This window comes from Protopterus annectens, chromosome 1.part0, assembly GCF_019279795.1.
Source record: "Protopterus annectens isolate FY-2018-M chromosome 1.part0, PAN1.0, whole genome shotgun sequence".
Taxonomy (NCBI): Eukaryota; Metazoa; Chordata; order Ceratodontiformes; family Protopteridae; genus Protopterus; species Protopterus annectens.
In genome coordinates this window covers 819,959,687-819,978,907 of record NC_056725.1, presented here as the reverse complement: position 1 = coordinate 819,978,907, position 19,221 = coordinate 819,959,687, and the positions used below count along the sequence as shown (strand labels likewise).

Here is a 19,221-nt window from a genome sequence, read left to right as displayed (position 1 = left end):
AGTTTCACAGGATCCATGAGCTGCTGGGTCCCAGGATAAAATAAACTCACAGCGTGGAACCCTGAACTCGCTTGTTAACTCCTCCATGCGTCTAATTTCATATGCAGCCGATGGAGCGAGTAGGGCCGCGGGCACAGGAGTTGCCTTAAGGCGTCACGCCTGGATGCGGCTGTGTAATTTCGCGGACCCTTTCAAGGCGTCCTTCACAAATTCCCCTTTTGATGGTTCGGCTTTGTTCGGACCTCAAGTGAAAGACGCCTTGACCAGATGCGAACAAGATGGCAAGACTCTTTTTGCCGTAGGAGTCTGTTTGTCCACCCCTTCAAGACCATACCCTAAGGGTCAGAAGGGTGGGAAAATGTGGTTCCGCAAATCTCAAGGAGTCACGCCTGACACAAGAGGTTAGTTTACCCCCAGAGGCAGAGGGGGTAACAACAACAGACGCCGCCCTAGGGGCAAAGGGGGTCCGCAGAACCAGGGTAGCAGGGAGCCTCTCTCTGACAAACCCTTCCGGCATCCCTGAGATGTTGCCCGATTGTCCACCGTCGGAGGCAGTCGGGGGAAGATTGTCACTGTACCCAATAGCCTAGCTTTCCCTTACTCAAGACAAATGGGTACAGTCGATCATATCCGAGGGTTTCAAAATTCCCTTTATCCAAACCCCAATTCAGCAAAAGGGAACCCTTCCAGGCGTTCCACCCGGTCTAAGGGAACTAGCAGTATCAGAGATATCAAAACTGCTAGCAAAAAGAGCCATCCAGCCAGTCCCAGCAGACCAACTAGGATCCGGAATCTACTCAAGGTTCTTTTTGGTACTGAAAAAGACAGGGGACTGGAGACCAATATTACATCTCAGCAAACTAAACACGTTTGTAAAGAGAACAAGATTCCGGATGGTCACGCTACAGTCCATTCTACCCTTTCTGGGCAAGGACAATTGGATGTGCTCAGTGGACCTTCAGGATGTGTACTATCACATCAAAATTCACAGGCGCTCCAGAAGGTTTCTCAGCTTTCGGCTGGGGTCAGTCACTACCAGTTCAGAGCCTTGCCCTTTGGTCTCACTACAGCCCCCAGAGTGTTCACCAAATGTATGGCAGTGGTTACGGCTCACCTGAGACGGCAAGGATTCCAGGTGTTTTCATATCTAGACGACTGGCTCCTCACTGCCACCACCAGGCTTCAACTTCTCCAAGTCAGAGCTTACACCATTCACATTTGCAGAGGGCTAGGAATCTCTATAAATTTCGAAAAGTCTGCCTTTTCACCTTGTCAGTCTATTACCTTTATAGGCGTCAAGTTGAACACCGTACAACTTTCAGCAAAGTTAACAGATCAAAGGGTCTTAGATATTCAAAACCATGTCCATGTTCTTCTTCAGAGCGACAAAATTCAGGCCAGGTATGTCCTGAAAGTATTGGGTCTTATGGCGGCCGCCATAACACTTCTTCCCCTTGCACGTTTTTACATGCGTCTTCTACAGTGGATGCTTTTCGCCCAGTGGTCTTTTCAGCAACTCCCCATGCACCACAAGATCATGATAACTCCAACTTGCAAAAGTCATCTGTCCTGGTGGATATTGTCCCTCAAGTCCATCAGGGCAGACCCTTTGTTCCTCCTCCCCCGGTCGCCACGGTGACATCGGACGCCTCCCTGATCGGGGGGGGGGGCATTTTCAGGGCCGGATGGTCCATGGCACTTGGCAACCTTTCGAACGCCACCTGCACATAAATGTCCTAGAGATGAGAGCAGTGCTTTTAACGTTGCAAGCCCTCCACGACTCTCTTCCCCTAGGAACTATTGCAATCCAAACGGACAATATGTCCGTAGTGTGGTATATCAACAAGCAAGGCGGAACCAAGTCCTATCCCCTGTGTCGAGAGGCACTCAGACTTTGGCAATGGGCAATATCCTCTCAGCGGTTTTTGATAGCAACGCATATCCCCGGGAAGTCCAACATCATAGCGGACAGGTTGAGCAGAGCTATACTCATGCCACATGAGTGGTCTCTCAAACAATCTGTGGCGGAAGAGATTTTTCAGAAGTGGGGCCTTCCTTGCTGCGATCTTTTTGCTACACTCCAAAACAGCAAATGCCCTGACTTCTTCACCCTCTTCCCCCTTCCAGGCCATCCCCTCAGAGACGCTCTAGTCCAAGATTGGCCTCGGGGACTTCTCTATGCCTTTCCACCCTTTCCTCTAATCCCACAAGTAATTCAGAAAGCAACCGCCTTGAGAGCCAAGTTGATTCTCATTGCCCCTTATTGGCCTCAACAGATATGGTTTCCATTCCTACATAGTTATCTTTTGGTACAGCCTTGGCATCTGGACCCAGCTTCCAGATCTGTTGACCCATCAGTCGAGGCAGCTGCACCAATCCCTACATTCTCTCAACCTCACTGCTTGGTTGCTCCACTTCCGTCCTTAGCCAGGCTTCCTATGATTTCTAATCCCGTCCGGGATGTCAAAGTAGCTTCCCTTAAATCTTCCACCAGAAGGATTTACACTAGTAAATGGAAACGTTTCTCCTTTTGGGCAAAGGCAAGGAATATAGATCCCTTTACTGCCCCAATTCATTCGGTCTTAGACTTCCTAGCCGAAATTTTTCATTCAGGGTCTTCTGCCTCTACAGTAAAGGTTCAGTTGGCAGCCATATCGAATTTTTATACAGGCTTATTGGACCACAACATCATGTCCAATAAGCTTTGCAAAGCTTTCCTTAAAGGTGTATTTTTACTTAAGCCTCTGATCAAAGACCCTCCACCTCAGTGGGAACTTAATTTAGTCTTAACATCCTTGATTCTCCCCCCCTTTGAACCTGCGGGTCTCCTGTTCATTGAAATTTCTTTCCTGGAAGACACTCTTCCTAGTTGCCATTACTTCTGCTAGGAGAGTATCTGAGCTTCACGCCCTCTGCATTCGTCCTCCCTACTTAATCTTCCATAAAGACAGAGTTTCTCTAAGGACTAATCCATCCTTCTTACCCAAGGTGGCTTCGCAGACAAATTTAAATCAATCAATTGATCTCCCAGTTTTTTTCCCAAACTATACTAATAGAGTGGAGCAAAGCTACATTATCTAGATGTTCACCGCCAGCTCCGATACTATTTGGATAGAACCAAACAAATAAGGAAGTCTGATCAACTGTTTTTATCGTACGCAGAAAATAAGAAAGGCCTTCCTGTTTCTAAGGTAACCCTATCTAGGTGGCTGTCTTCTGTGATTACATCTATTTATCAACTCAGAGGCAGGGAATTAACTTCTAAGCCAAAAGCCCATTCAACTAGAGCACTAGCTACATTTACAGCTTTTCAAGCTAGACTACCAATAGATACTATCTGTGCGGCAGCCACATGGGCCTCTCCTCATACCTTTGTTTCGCATTACAAATTGGACATGGCCTCCAGGGACAGAGCAACATTTGGTTCCACCATTCTTAAGAGTCTGTTCCAATGAGCCACCCAGGATGAAGATGCTAGGACGCTGGTCCCATCCAGCAAGAATGAAGCGAGATTGACAACTTAACATTGAGAAGTTATGTACCTACCATAACGTTCCATGTTAGTTGTCTTCTCGCCTTCTTTCTTCGCCCCACCCACCATCCCCCTAGCCTGGACAGACCGAGAAGATCTTCCCTTCCTTGAAGGGTCCTTATATCCCCTTGTTCACCATCTAGGTGTCCTAGGATATATATAGTGTAGATAACGATCTTTGGGGGTTTTTATCCCTCTTCCTCCTCCTCCCAGTTGGAGGATTTTGTTTTATTGGCCTATGCTAGGTTTTTCAGCTTCCAAACGAGATCTGGGGAGTTATCGCCTAGCATCATGGGATATAGGGTTGCCTCGAGCCGGTAAAATAAGCTATCGAGCTTTAGTAAGTGGCCGAGTCGGAGCCGAGGATCGGCTCCGAACCCACCCATCCAGCAAGAAAGAAGGCGAGAGAAGACAACTAGCATGGAACGTTATGGTAGGTACATAACTTCTCATTACTTGATAGATTTGGAGAAAGGATATGGCTATGCTGCTGTGAATGCAGCATTTAGAATGATAATTGCGAAGTCCATGTTTAAGAGTTATACCTGGTTTAGCAACATCTCTTGCCAGAGGATGTCAAAAGTGCAGCTTCTTAATGCAGCCTTGAATAAATGACTTGTTCTTTTTCTGAAGTATTAAAAGTTGATGAGAGGGGTTAGACACTATAGTCAGGGAATCATCTTTTTTTTTTCGCTTCCCAGTGTCTGGGTATGATGTCAGTATTTTAACCGATGTCAGAAAGTGAACTACTGTATTTTGTGGAAGCAGCTGCCCATAGGGATTATCATAGAGCCAGAGTTGAACTGTTTAGGGTGGGAGCACGACGACGTTTAGGGCCGCCTTGTGCATAGGAATTAACAAGCGACTATTAAGAGGAGTTTGATTGTGCTAGGTTAGTGTAGCAGAAGCTGCTGTAATTTAATATGAGGCTTGATTGTGCCAGGGAGTAGAAGGCATGACAAAACAGTGAAGGAACAGAGTGCGGAACCGCAGTCCCCTAGGCCCGGTTCTTTAGCATTTACAGGGGGCTGAAGTTTTTGCCAGGAGGTAACAATATGGAGTCTGCTTTCTTTAGTTTTACTGGCCTCATCTTCTGTGCCCCAAGGAGGAGGTAGGCCAGGCTGAGGGGCTTTCTTACTAACTGTTCTTCCCTCTCTCCAGGAGTAGGGCCAGCCTCCTCTAATGCCAAAGCTTTAGAGGTAGGCCGTTCAGCTTGTGGGGGCTTCTCCTTTGATTATAAGGCTTAGAGGTAGGGAAACATATGCTTGGAAATGGCAGAAGATTTGATTAAGTCTGATTAGAGGTTCTATGCCCCCACTGAGTTGCCTAGGGTGGAACGATTCTGATTAGAGGTTTTATGCCCCGCCTGATCAGAGTCTGTCTGTGAAGACTTGCAGACTCTCTCACTTATTCTGGATTCTGATGTGGATGAGGCCACCTCAGCCTCCTGGGAGGATTTTCATTTTCAGATTCTCCTTCACCCATGAGGGGCCTGCCTATGCTTGAAGGCCAGGATTACTCTGATTCCAGGAAAAGGCTTAGGGAATTCTCCTTTTTACCCCAGCATAGGCCCCTGGCTATGCCTCTCCTGTGTTGAATGTTCCTCTTTATGTTTTGGTTTCAGGTCCCCTGAACCCTGACGAGTTGCCTCCTGCTCCTGTTAAGCCCGGGATAGGTATTTCTGGGTGCCCAAGCTCATACCCTCTGTGTTAAAGCTCAAAGGGCTGACCCAGTGCCTGAAGTCATACATTTGGAAGGTTCCCCCAGGGGGCGGGTTAAAAAGTATTTACCCTTTGATAAAGAGTAAGGGCTTTGGATAGGTTAAAATTCAAAGTATATGATTAAGAGGCTCTAGCCATGAGAAGGTGGAATTCAGTTTCATATGCTGAAAGGCTAGAATTGAGGGCGTCACAATTGAAAGTTAGTGTTGCTGCTTTGGCGGAGCGGTATTAAGTGTAGCTGCGCTGATGGCTGCTATGTGGGTTCGAGCAAGTGGGTGAGCATTCTGCTGGATGTGGCTTTGATGCTGAGCATGCCTCCTCGAGGGTTTTGCAGTGTCCTTCTGTTCCTGCAGACATGTTTGGTTGTGGGATCAGATCCTGTTCTGAGCATGTTACATCTTCAGGAGGACTGATGCCTTACATGGAGATGTGTTGTTTGGACCGCCTGTGGAAGCAAGATTTTCTGAAAAATGGAGGATTGTGCTATTGTCTAGCAGATCGTTAAAGATTTGACAAAGGTGCAGTGGCAGGGTTTAGTAGAAATTGGTTGCTTTAGGTGGACAGTAGAAAGTGGCTCAAGCAGTCTAGGGGTAGGTCTAGACGTGGTAGGGCAGGGCTCAAGGTCTGCTTAGGCCTAGGATCAGCTCTTTCACCTGCTTTAGCTTCTGGTGAGGGCAGGCAGCTCTCAGACTTGGGAAGATTGTCTCTGTTTTTTCAGCTGCTGGATTTAACGCCTGGGCAGCCAGCTGGGAGTCAGATTGTCTCAGCAGTCTTCTTTACTTCATTCAATCACTAAGACAGATGGGTGCTTTTTATCATTCCAGACGGTTACAGATTTTATTTAGACACTCACGGTTACACAAAGGCATGCCCTCCCCAGATCCTCCACATTCCTCCAGATGTTCCTCAAGCAAGTTTCTCAGTTACTCATACAAGGCTGAATTTTATCTCCCCATGTTGCTATTACCAATTTTTATTCCTCAGAAAGGTCAACAGTACCAAATTCTATCCTGTGTGGAGACCAATTTTGGATTTATCTATCCTCAACACTTATCTGACATTCCCCAAGTTCAAGATGCCTGGACATTCAGAAGTTACCTCAAGGGCAAGGATCACTGATGGTAACTCTACAAGCTCAAGGAAGCTTACCTTCATGTGCCTATATACTCTGCATTTACCTTCATGGGTTTCACTGGAGATTTTAGAAATCAGTTCTCTTGCATTGCTGAGAGCTTATCTCAGTTCTCTGTGAGTATTCAAGGTTCTGGCTACTGTGATAGCTTACTTCAGGCTTCAAGGCATCTAAATCTCCTTCCTTGGCAGGACGATTGATTCATTCTGGCTCAAACTTGGAGGAAATTCTGTGACAGCAATAAAGGCCAAGAAGTCTAAGACCTTCTACACATCTGGTATTCTCATAACGGTGCTAAGATGTCTAGGGTATCTCAAGCTCTGTGCTTTCTGGGTGTGAGACTGAATACAGGACATGTGCTTTACCTTTTAACCCCGACAAACAAAAGCCCACTGCGCCTCCATTGTTAACACTATCTCATCAACCGTGCTGACTATTAGGGTAGTCCTTCAAGCATGCTGTTCATGAGGACAGTTCTGGGAGCATTAGTTGCCAAACTGCATATTCTGGTGCTGCAAGGGTACAGCAAAATGTATGGACTCAGCACTGCCAAGATTTCACCCTTCACTTCATACCTTGCCTTCAAAAAGGAATTCTTTCATAATACCAGGGAATGTCAAGCCGACAAGGGACTTCAACGACAGAATGTCACCGAAGTCACATTTTAACGTGACTAAATCTCGACACTGCTTGGGAGCTCATCTAAATGGAAAGTGGATATACATAAGTGGCCATCTACACTACAGCATCTTAAAGATATCAACATGAAGGATCAACAGCATCTACCAGCTTTGCATTGTGAGATGCTCAAGGAGTTACTTCTTCCAGGGCAGGTCAAGATTCTAACAGACAAGGGAACTGTCATGTGGTAACAGAACAAGCAAGGGGAACACCATTCTTATCCTCTATGCAGGCAAGCAATGATTTTATGGGAGATCATAAGCCTGCAATTTGACTCTTCTGCGTTTTCTCTGCAAGCACATCTTCAGGTAAGAGCACGCCAGGCAGACAAATCCCTAGCCTCAATGAAAATGGAAACCATCATGGATCCCCACTTTCAGAAATTGACAGTGCTCATGGGGAACTCCAGACATGTCATGCCAAACCTCCACTAAACCACCAGCTCAACAAGTATTAAACCAAGGGCTTCACACAGCTTGGAAAGTGGATGTTCTTGTCTTTCAGTTGGAAAATGCCTCATGTCTATGCCTTTCCACCTCTGCCTCTTCTCCTTCCAAGCTTATTATTTCCAATCGAGCTATTAAAGGTCTGAAAAGACAGGCCACCAGCATGGCCTCGGCAACACTGGTAATTTTTGAATTTAGAAGGGCCACTGTAAAGAAGCCTCCATGGCCTTTACCTTGATTCCTCATCTGTTAGTCATCTGCTATCTGTCCAGGAATGTCATTCTTCAATGAAGTCATCTCACTCTTTTCATTATTCAACTTTGCAGCTTCACAGGTCTCAGCTTTATGTGGTCTCAGCTTCCTCAATTATGGAAGCATACCTAGTACTAGCTAGAAGTACGAGAAAAAGAGAAGAGATTTTTCTTTGGGAGACAGCAATTTGGAGTACAGATTTCAGATTTTAATTTGAGGCGGCCAAATTGAGTACTGAATTATTGGACAAAGGCTGTCTTCTTCCATCTTGATTCATGCTGCAGCAATTTCAGCTCCTTATGATTGTGACCCACCTTTGCTTTTCGTGATCCTTTTTCAAGCAGTTTCTTAGAGGCAAAGAATATAGAGCCAATGAGAGTTCTACCCTGCTTTGGGGCTCCACAATTTGTGTTGGAAAAACTTTTCCTACAACCTTTTGAGCCTGCCAAGGAATTGAAATATTTAGACTGCTTGCCCTTTTGTATTTGGCTATTACTTCTGCACTTCTATAAGACGAGTTGCAGGCCCTATGGCAGTAGAGCCCTTTTGATTTTCCATAAGGACCATCATAAGGACAGCACTATTCCTTCCTTTATGCCTAAGGTGGTTTCTAGTGTTTAAAGCTTTGCAAACTATTCTATTGTCAATTTTTTGTTTTGCCTCAAAATAAAGGGGAAAAGAAAAAAGATTTTGCCTTTTGTACACAGGCATCATATGCATATTTGATTGGGACTACTAAAGAAGCAGGTCTCAGCAGTTGCTTACTCTTTTGTTTTGGGCTTTTGAGTTTGTTTTGTGTCAAAAACAAAAACAAACTAGGTGGAGGTATTTTTGCATTGCTGCTTTTGCATTGCATTTGGCAAAATCATCATGGCAAAGGATTGTGGGCCTCATTCCACTACATTAGCTGCCACCTCAACAGCATTTCTAAGGGCAAGGGGGGGTACCGTTGATTCAGCTACTTGGTTCAGTGCATACTTCTCTCTAGGCATTATCACCTGCCTATATACCCTAATATATACTCTCTAGACTAGGGGGCTGCTTTGCATCAGCTGTTTTTGTCAGCTCCTGCTACTTCTCTTATAATTTGCCAATGCCCCTTTACCTGCTGCCTTGATTCTCTTCTAATTATTGGACTGCCTGCAGGGAGGACGTAAGAACATAGTACAGTTTTGTACCTACCACCATAAATGTAGATGTTCGATTCCCTCCTGTTGCAGTCAAACCTACCTCCTCCCCCTCTGTGTTTGGGGTGTTTGTGGTGGTGAGTTTACATATATATATATATTTTTGTACATATTTATATATATTGTACATGTTTTTGGTGCAGGTTGTTTTGGGACTTGTCTTTTTGGGTCTTCTGACATCTGGGCAAGAAAAAAAGACTGTTTCTCGTCATGCGAGCGATCAGTACCCCCCTGATTGACGCGTCTCTAGCGCCTGAGACGACGCCAGCCCTAATACTCTGTATTCGGGCCTAATTGGGACGCGGACTATACCCAATAGTCAGGACTGCAGCAAGGGAATCCTCGAACATCTACATTTATGGTAGGTACAAAACTGTACTTTATGAAGCACTCGTTAAACTCTGTACGTTAGTATTGGAGGTGTATTGTGAGAGTTCATAACACTCGTATTGTTTCCACTGTGGCATTTCTAAAGGTAATCATCACACAGGCTGTCCTCAGGCAAGATACTGCTGGCATGGCGTGTGCTGGGTTTGTTGCTGTCATTCACCAAAGCTTGTTACAGCCCACCCCAGCCAGTTTGTCCATTTTTTTTGTGTTGTAAACTGTTGGGAGTAATCCCGATAATTAGGACTACTGCAACAGTGAGCTATTTGAAGAACATTGTATAGTTATTTAAGCACTTACAATAGTAAATGTTCCAGTGGGTTACTATTGTGCTACTGGTTCCTTGCCACAACTTTTACTTTTCTTGGGCATCCTGGCTTGGGTTTTTTCTATCTTTTCAGGGCCTCTGGCCTGGATAGAATGGAGGGGGGGCACTTTGTCCCTAGTCCAGAGAATATCCACAAGTTACTACTTGGCTAGACTCCTTATGACCTTGCTTGATGACTGTTAGAATTGATACACTGCTCTTTTCCTGGGCAAAATGATGCTAAAATGTCATAGGTATCCCTGCAGGACTGACATCTGTCTGGACTGAAGAGGAAGAGTGCTGAGCTCTTAAAAAAAAAAAAAAAAGGCCAGACATCGGTTATTCACACAACTGAAGCCCCTGTAGTAAGGGCTACTGCATCAGTAATGTACTTGAGCATCTGCTATTATATGTTCTTCTACAGCTTTGCTTTTCCTCGTATTGTTCCTGTAGTTTTGACTGGGTCCTTCATACTTTTGCTAACTTTCCTTATTTACAAGTGTTTCTATGGGTGGCATTCAAAGACTAATCAAGAAGCCAGCAATGAGAACTGTGAATAGTTTGTTTTTAAATAAGCTATATGTAGTATGTTTTTGCATAGTTTTGTTTAGGTTGTTTTCTTAATCACCTTAATCCAAATGAACCAGCATCTGTTGTATGAACGAGAATGAGAGAGAGAGAATGGGAAAGCTACACAGCACAAACCTAATGGCATTTTACAGTGTTAACAGTCATCCTAACCAACGTGTGTTTAGGATCTGTAAGGAAAACAGAGTACCTTGGAAAAATGAGGATGCTTAAAGGGACAGCTTGCATAGTCCACTGATTCATCTCCACCCTGAGCAGATGTCATGCACTTCTGAATCAGTAAAAACTCCCATTATTCCAGCACTTGCTGGCATGTTTTTGAGCCATGGATCTCTCTGCATGTTGTCTCCCCTCCTGCCAGGATTAATTTGTTTGTGTTGATGTTCCCCTGGCTTTGATCAAAACATGTTCACGTGTTTTTAAAGAAACCTTCTTTCTTAGAGTTCTCATCAGCAGTGTTTTTCTAACAGTCCTTGTGTTATGGTTGTTTGGCGTAGAGTCCATTGCACTTGTCTTGAGTTCCATTTAAGTGACTGAGATGGCAGAGCTAGGAAAGCATTGCACCATCTCGCTGTCTCTCTTGCTTGTATCTCTACCATCTGGCTCCTAAAGTGACTGCAGTGAATCATATCCAAGACTGACTTTTTGCTGTCATTGCATAGTATAGGTTTATGGGTAACTTGCTAGGCTATTTATCGGTGAGGATCTTTAGAAGCTTAACCATACACTCCCAGGAAGTTTTTAGCAATTATATTTTAAGTGTGAATAACCCAGAGATAAGCAAAACATTTACATGTTGCCCATTTTATGACGAACAAGGGTGATAAACTGTGTGAGTTTATGGTTACCAATCCATTTATGCAGATTACATGTGAATAGTGTAGAGACTTGCTTTGCTTTATGTAGAGAGGAGGATTCCAAAGAATGGTTTCTCTGATGCACATTTATCCCCCAACATGTTCTATTTATGTTGCAGAAAAGATTAAGATCATTTCAGAAGATGTTTATTCCATCATTTGACTTGTGGATGTGCAGTTGATCAGAAAAGGATGGGGACTGGTGAGGCTCTATATGTGAGTTAGAAATCACACCCCAGTAGTCTGTATGATGGTGAGAAGAGGGACAAGGCTTTGAAATGGTCTGCAGTTTTATAATTTAGGCCCTTGATTTTGTTGAGGAAATTTTTTGATTGTTCAGGCTGTGTTAAGTGATTGGGCAGAGACGTACTGAAGCAGCAGTGTTACTCAATGATTAGTCTAATAAGTACCAGATACAGTGGAATGATCACATCAATGGATGTAGATGCCGTACCCTTAATAAGCTGCACAATGAAAAAGAACTTTCTTACAATAGTGGATAATGGTGATCGAAGGCAAGCCTGTTCCATTTTTAGGGTTGTCATTGTGATATCTACTGAGAACATCATGCTTGCCAAAAAAACTATTGCACATGTTTTTGCATATTGTTTTAATCTGTGGTTATGAACCAGCTGTTTGTTTGGGAAAGACCATCTTGGAGGATCTTGGTGTCCCCTGGGGAGTTTGATGGCACCAAATTTACAGTCATCAAATTTGGTCCACCACAAACCCTTAAAAGTAGCTTTGAAATCTGTGAAGTAAATGCCAAAGAATAGTGGCCCAAGGACTGATCCCTTGCGTATACCACTAGTGGCAGGTCTTCTGGATGAAGTAGATCAGCCCACTTTAATTTCCTGGGTTCTGTTTGTGAGTCAGTTTGCTGTCCAGTGTGTTATATAAGGATCAACATTTAGCTGGGATAGTTTATCTATGATATCTGAATGTGAGTTGATGTTGAATGCCTTTGCATTGTATACATATGCAGTGTGTGCTAATTTATCCTCATCATTTGCTTCAGTAACCTTGAAGTTAACCAGTTTAAGTAGGGAGGATGTACCCTGGACAAATGCAAACTGGCTTGTGTCAAGATTGTGCAGGTTAGTAGTGTCCTTATTTATTGATTCCGTAATGATCCTTTCCATAGTGTTAACAAATGACGTTGGGTCAGACTTATGGTTGTATAATTTCCTGGGTCTCTTGATGCCCCACCTTTTTTGCACAAGGGGTGATGGCTGTCCTCCATTCTTCCATCACAAAATCTGTTTGGAGGCTGACATCAGGTGTTCTGTGTAGTTAGTCTGAAAGATTCTTTTTCAGGCTGTCCAGTAACCAGCTTGGTATGTTGGATGTACTTGGCCTTTGGCACTGCCTTAAGGGCTTGTTCTTGGGCGATTGGAGGTTGGAGATGCAGGTATGAGATCTGGGAAAGTAGGAGGGGAGAGGGGCTGAAGTTAGAGCTAAACTTATCTGCTAGTAGATTGGCTATGTCCTCTGGGTTCAAGTATGAGGTAACATTTACTGTTTGCTTTGCACAGTGCTGGACATTATTTCTAAGTTTTAATGTAGTTGAAGGTTTTGTAGTTGTCCTCTGCTTGGGTGATAATTTTTGCTTCATATCTGGCTTTGGTTGATCTGATTAAGGTCAGGAGTTCCCTGTTCATTTTTTGTCAAGAGCTTTTAGTTTTGCATCTTGAGAACTGCATTTATTTTTATGTGCAACGCCATTTTTTTTCCTTTTATTAACGTGTTTGTTTGGGTTTCACCATAGGGGGATTATTGTTGAATTTGGTGGTGTTTTTACTTTGGAGGGATGCAGATGTATCTATGCAGCTATACGTATGTGCATAGAAGTTGGCTGTAAAGGATTCCACGTAAGGAGTGGGATCATAGAGTTGGAAGGAGATGTTGAATTTGGCCAGGTCATCATTCAGTTTGTCTGTTAGCCTTGGCATAATCTCTGAATACAGAGGTATTGGAGGCTGCTTCTAGCTTTTCAGTCTTAATATGACTGCAACTGATTTGATGTCCAGTTTGACCAGGGAGAGAGGTATTATTGGTACGGAGTAGAGCTGTCCTATATTGGTGAGGACCAAATCCAAACTTTTATCGCCTTAGTTTGGAGTGAGAATTAACTTGTGAAAAGAATTTGTATAGATGAAGTCCAGAAAGGTTTCTGTGTTCTGCTCAGGTGGCATAATCTTGATAGAGACCTGTTGTCTAGGCTAGTAGTTTTGTTTGAGTTTCCTGTGTTTCTGGCAGCCATTTTCTGCTGATTGTCTTCATTGTTATTGAGAGTAACAAGGCCTCCTGACCTTCTGTAGTATGAGTGATTGGGTAATAGCAGGGGCTGAGTAGTAATTTGATCTTCCAACTCTTCCATTCTTACTGATATATAAACCCTGTGTCTTGAAAAGGTGCTTGTATTGCTCAGGCTGTGGATTGTTTCATTACTGAAACTAAGTGGTAATTCCTTAAGATTCCAAGAGCAGGATAAGTTATTTCTTACACTTATTTCACTGAACTGCACTTCTGAAATGCTTATAATTGTGCTATACAGTTGATCTACTACATTTTGCTGTACAGTTCATCTACTACATTTTGCACTGTTATAAAGCTTTTTTATTGTTTCACTGCATTTATGTACTGTTTTATACTGTTTTAACTGCATTTTTCATTGCTAGGTACTGTTTCATTACTCTAATTGTATGTTTACTGAATTACTTAACTGTAAACTGCTTTTTCATACTGAGAGTTGTATGTTCTTTTTGTGAGTGCTCTATCTGAGCTTTTCTGTGTATTTTTGATTTTTTGGGGTTTGTGTTCTACAGCTATGAACTGTAATAGTGTGCATTACTGTAATTGTCTGTTTACAGTTAAAAGCATTCTCTAGAGTCTGCTTGCTCCTTGATCTGTTTAAAACTTTCATTTAGTGGCTATAGCTAGGAACTGTAATTTTTCCCACCCACCCTGCCTAGTGTTGTGGTGTTCTTATACTTGGTGGCTTTGCAGTTGCCCGCCCATACTGTATATTTGATCTGTGACACTCCTCCCAGTCTAGTGTCATTAGTTCATTAAATCTAATAGAGAACATTAGTGAAGGCCAACCCACTCAGATTCTTAACGTTGAATTAACTTCTGTTCCAGCTTTCTCCATTTCCACTTTTACTGAAAAAAATTCTAAGCTTGCTTCCCCCCTTTCCTGTGGCGGGTTTTGTCCAGATACAGATTTGCTGTGTCCAGGATTGTGTGTGAGCTCCTGAGCCCCCCCCCCCCCCCCCCCCCCACACACACACACACTTAACTAGGGTTAAACTGTTCCTGGCACCATAAAGTCTGCTCTCAAATTTTCCCTTGCAACTAGCCAGCTTTTTAGTTTTAGCACTCAAATCTGTTTCTTTGAGCTCAGCACTTGTTCAGAACTCATTGTAAGCACTAAATAAGTTGCAAATTACTACAGCACTCAACTTTCCTCACTTGTCTAGAGGGAAACAGTTTTTAGTACTTAATAAATAAGCACCTATTCAGGCATGTCTAAAGGTCAGCTCCTGGTGTTCTCTCCTATCTACCTGATTAATCTGGACATCTTGGGACAATGCAGCAATTGCTTCATGTACACAGGCAACCCTCTCCTCCTATCACCCAGCACTACGACCTGTGAGAGATGCACTTATATAGCCAAACTGGAAGCAAAGCTCTTTTCACCGAAGACTGGACTAGACAGTCAAGAGGAGAAGGTAAACACTTGCACCGCACCACACTTATCACATAGTCCCTCAAAACCTACACCACCAAAACACAAACACAGAAGCACAAAACACCTACATTCGCGGAGGCTCTCAGTAAAAATCTGCCCAAACAACCAAGACCTCCAAAGCAGAAATGCAAGCAACCTCCACCCCCCAACACAACCCAAATGACACATAGCCCACATACTCAGTGTGCCACTCAACTACAGCCCATAAGGCATAACGTACCCAACACTCTAGTCATAGGTGACTCTATAGTCAGGCACACTGATGTTCCACTCACCAGGCTAAACAAGGACAAAGTTAGTCTCAACTGCCTGTCTGGTGCCAGGGTCCGCTACATAACGCATGCACTCAGGTCACTCCACAACAAGTAAAAATATGATCTGTCATTGTCCATGTTGGTGTGAATGACCTGAGACGTACCTCCCTGGACTACATGAAAAGACATGGAGGAGCTCTCCGATCTTGTAGCCCAGGCAGGTATGACCCTAGCCCTGAGTAGCATCCTGCCATCACCCAGAATGATACCACAGTACAAGGACAAAAAGATTGACTTTAACAATTGGCTAAGCTTCTGGTGTCATTCTAAGGGAATCCAGTATCTGTCTGCCTGGGGTGACATGATCAACAGACCACGCTGCTTTGCCAGAGATGGCCTGCACCTGTCACCCTTGGCATTCCAGATACTGGCAAAGGCTCTTGCCACCCCATAGTGCCTTTTTTAGGCAAGGTTCAAATGACAAATTCACCACTGTAACAGGTACAAGCAAGCAAAATCTGAGGGTAATGCTACTCAGTACTAGAAGTCTAAACCTCAAAATGCAGTCACTCGAGGCACTCCTTTAAAATGGAGAACATTGACATCTGTGCAGTTGCAGAGACTTGGTTCAAAGATCCAGAGAGCACCCCTGCATTACCAGGCTATAATTCATACCACACCTTTCGGCCACCAAACCCGGACCGAAACACTGATGGTGGAGGTGTCCATATTCATTAAGGATATCCACACCTCCAAGCTAGTTGCTCAGCATAATGCATCCGAGATTATCTAATGTGCAACCCAACACTAATAATGGGTGATTTCAACTAACCTACCATTAACTGGGAAAACTACTCGTGTACCAACTCTTTTGCTCAACGTTTTCTGGAAGTCATCAATTCCAATGCCTTCGATCAACTTATCCACACTCCTACCAGGGGCAGCAATATCCTAGACTTGATCACCAACGTGGGTGACCAGTGTTCCACACAAGAGGTCAGCTCCTAGTTGGTCAGATCCGACCACAAGCTAATCACCGTAGACATCCACATCCCGCTCCCACCCCCCATTAGGAAAACAACCGTAAAAAAATTCTCCAAAGCCAACATCACGCTTCGTAAGACAGAAGTGGCAATCTTCACGGCACCCATGCAGATGGACAATAGAGGTACAACTGCTGAATCCTGCACAAATGCACTTTATAAGCACTTAGACGAGTGCATGGATCGTGCTATCCCTAACAGAACCAAGATGCTATCCTCCAAAAAAAAAGGAAGCCAATCTGGTGGTCTTCTGCCATAAACAAACTCTACAGCAGAAGAAAGAAACTGTTGCAAAAAAGAGTAAAATCCCACGATTGGAGGAACTCCCTGGTCAGCCTCCGTAAGAAGCTGAGATCACTCATAAAATCCTCCGAAGCTAGTTATGAAAACAAAATCGCCACTGATTCTAAAGACAGTCACAAAGCATTCTATAGCTGTGTCAAGAATCTCAATGGCAACACTCAGATCTGCTCTGAGTTACAGCACAATGACACTAAATATACAGAACCAACTGATATTGCCAACATCCTGGCAGATAGGTTCAGTGCTAACTTTACCCCCCTCTCACCCCCTAAAGGGCCCATCTTTATACCGGAAGAATGCAAAGTTCCTGAAATCATGGCTGCACAGGTAAAAACCTCAGTATCCAAAGCAAAGAACACAGCATCCATGGGACCTGACAACATCCCCGGCTGCCTTCTACACGAGCTACAGAATGAACTGACACCTCACCTAAGTACCATGTTCAATCATAGCCTCACCTCAGGCTTTGTACCCATTGAATGGCGCACCGCGACTGTTATCCCACTCTACAAGGGGGGGGGCCACAACAGACCCCGGGAACTACCTCCCCATTAGCCTGACGAGCCTGGTTTGCAAGGCCATGGAACGTATCATCATGGAACTCATAAACAAAGACATTGGAGATCTCTAAACTCTGGACCCCACACAGTTCGGGTTTGTAAAAGGCAGATCAGGTCTCCTAAACCTGATAAACTTCTTTGAAGTAGTCACCAAAGCCATAGATGAGGGTAAGGTAGTTCACACAGCTTATCTAGATCTTGCCAAGGCGTTCAACACCATCCCCCACTCTGGAATTATAGATAAACTCACTAAACTAGGTATAAATCCCCATGTCACAAGATTGGTTGCCAACTGGCTCACTGACAGAACCCACACTGTGAAAGTAGCAGACTCCAAATCAGACTTCAGACCAGTGACAAGTGGAGTACCACAGGGTTCAGTCCTGGGTCCTCTCCTGTTTGGTATCTACTTATCTGAAGTACAGGCTAACACAGAAGGTCTTTGGCTGACTAAATTCGCAGATGACTGCAAACTAGGAGCCATAATCGAAACTCCTAACGATGTGGACATGCTACAAAAGGGCCTCACTGAGACATATGCCTGGTGTCAAAGCCATGGTCTCAAGCTCAGTGCCAAAAAGTGCATTGTCATCCCCTTTTGTAAAAATGCTTCACCCATGAACTACCACATAGGTGGTAGTCCACTTAACACCGAAAGTGTGATAAGAGATCTTGGGACATAGGTGGACAGTAGTCTCTCCTTTGATAATCGCATCACCACAGTGGTCAGGAAATCCTTCTACGTGGCACACCTCATCACAAAAGGTTTCTCATCCAGAAAAAAAAGAGGTCATTGTTCCCCTCTACTCATCAGACCCATTAATAGAGTACAACGTCCCTTTTGTATGTACCTCACAAGACATCTACAACAACTGGAAAGGCTGCAAAAATACTTCACAAAGAGTATTACTGGCCTCAAACAGATGCCTTGCGCAGACCGACTAAAAAAACTCCAGCTCTACTCCGTCACATATCGCCTACTCAGAGGTGATCTCTGCCTAACATACAAAGCTATATCAAACCCAGAGCTGTTGGCCATGCTCCACTTAAAGAAATTCCAATCCCTCCGAGCTACACGCTCTAGGGACCTTAAACCTTGTCACCACAATAAACAGAACATGCTGGAGGGATAGATTCCTGTCCCAGAGACTTCCCATACTCTGGAACAGACTACCTGTCTTTGTCAAATAGAGCTCCTCATTAGCATTCTTCAAGAAAAATCTTGGTGATTGGATGGGTAATAGGAAATTCACCCCGGAGATCACTTCTGTGGTTCTGCTTGACAGGGGCACAGGAAAATAAATTTCTTGGGTGGCGAAAGCCAGGGTACCTTTTTGGCTAGGCTTGTATAGGCCCTAGGGCCAATAGCCTAGTACCTACCTATGAACATACATTTTAGAGGTTTATACATCTCCCAGTAAATGGAGGGGTAGTTGATGTTCTGTAGGAGAATGGTGTTTAGCTGAATGCCATATTAGTTAAGAATGAGTTATGGCTGAGGTGGACATAGAGGGACTTCTTAGGTTAGTCATGGTTTGAGAAGTCCTGTTAATGATTGTATATGAGGAGTTTGAGATATCTGGTCTGACTAGTCTGGAGGTGGTGATTTTTAGCTATTAAGACACTGCCACCTTTAGTGCCGTTGTGTAATGAGGTGGGCCTGAATGTGTAGTAGGCAGTGAAACCCTGCACTGATGGAGCACAGTTTCTGGTCTTGCACCAGATATCCATAATGATGCATTTATCAATGTTTCCGGGGCAAGGAGTGCTTGTAGGGAGTAGATTTTTGTAATAAAGCTCCTAATTTTGAGCAGCAGTACCATTATGCTGTTCAGATTCTATTTTATGTTGGAAGCTTTGGAAGACTTGACTGCCTAAAAGAAAGATATTATAGGGATAGACACAGTTTTAGCCAATATATGAAAGCCCTTTGGGGATAGGTGAAGGCCCTTCCTGGCAAAGCATTTGGGACTGTCTAACATCTTACAGGATGATGTATATTGTACCCTTATTGTCATAGTTTATATCGCACTCCCACTACTGAAACAATTGATAAGAGTGTGTGCAAAAAAATTATCACTATTGATAGCAATTATGAGCCTGGTGTGTTCCATAAAGTCAAAGTATTTGATGTTTGATCTCAATCTTTTAATTAACCTTGTATTTCTAGACTTTGGTGGTTTTTCCCTTAACTTGTTTTGCTGACCTGTATATGTT

General features: G+C 43.9%; 1 protein-coding gene across 1 annotated transcript in view; it reads left to right on the top strand.

The window, feature by feature from the left end:
- The window catches only part of SCAF8 (SR-related CTD associated factor 8), a 1,875,331-nt gene that overhangs the window by 865,919 nt on the left and 990,191 nt on the right, over nucleotides 1-19,221 (top strand). The window lies entirely within an intron of this gene.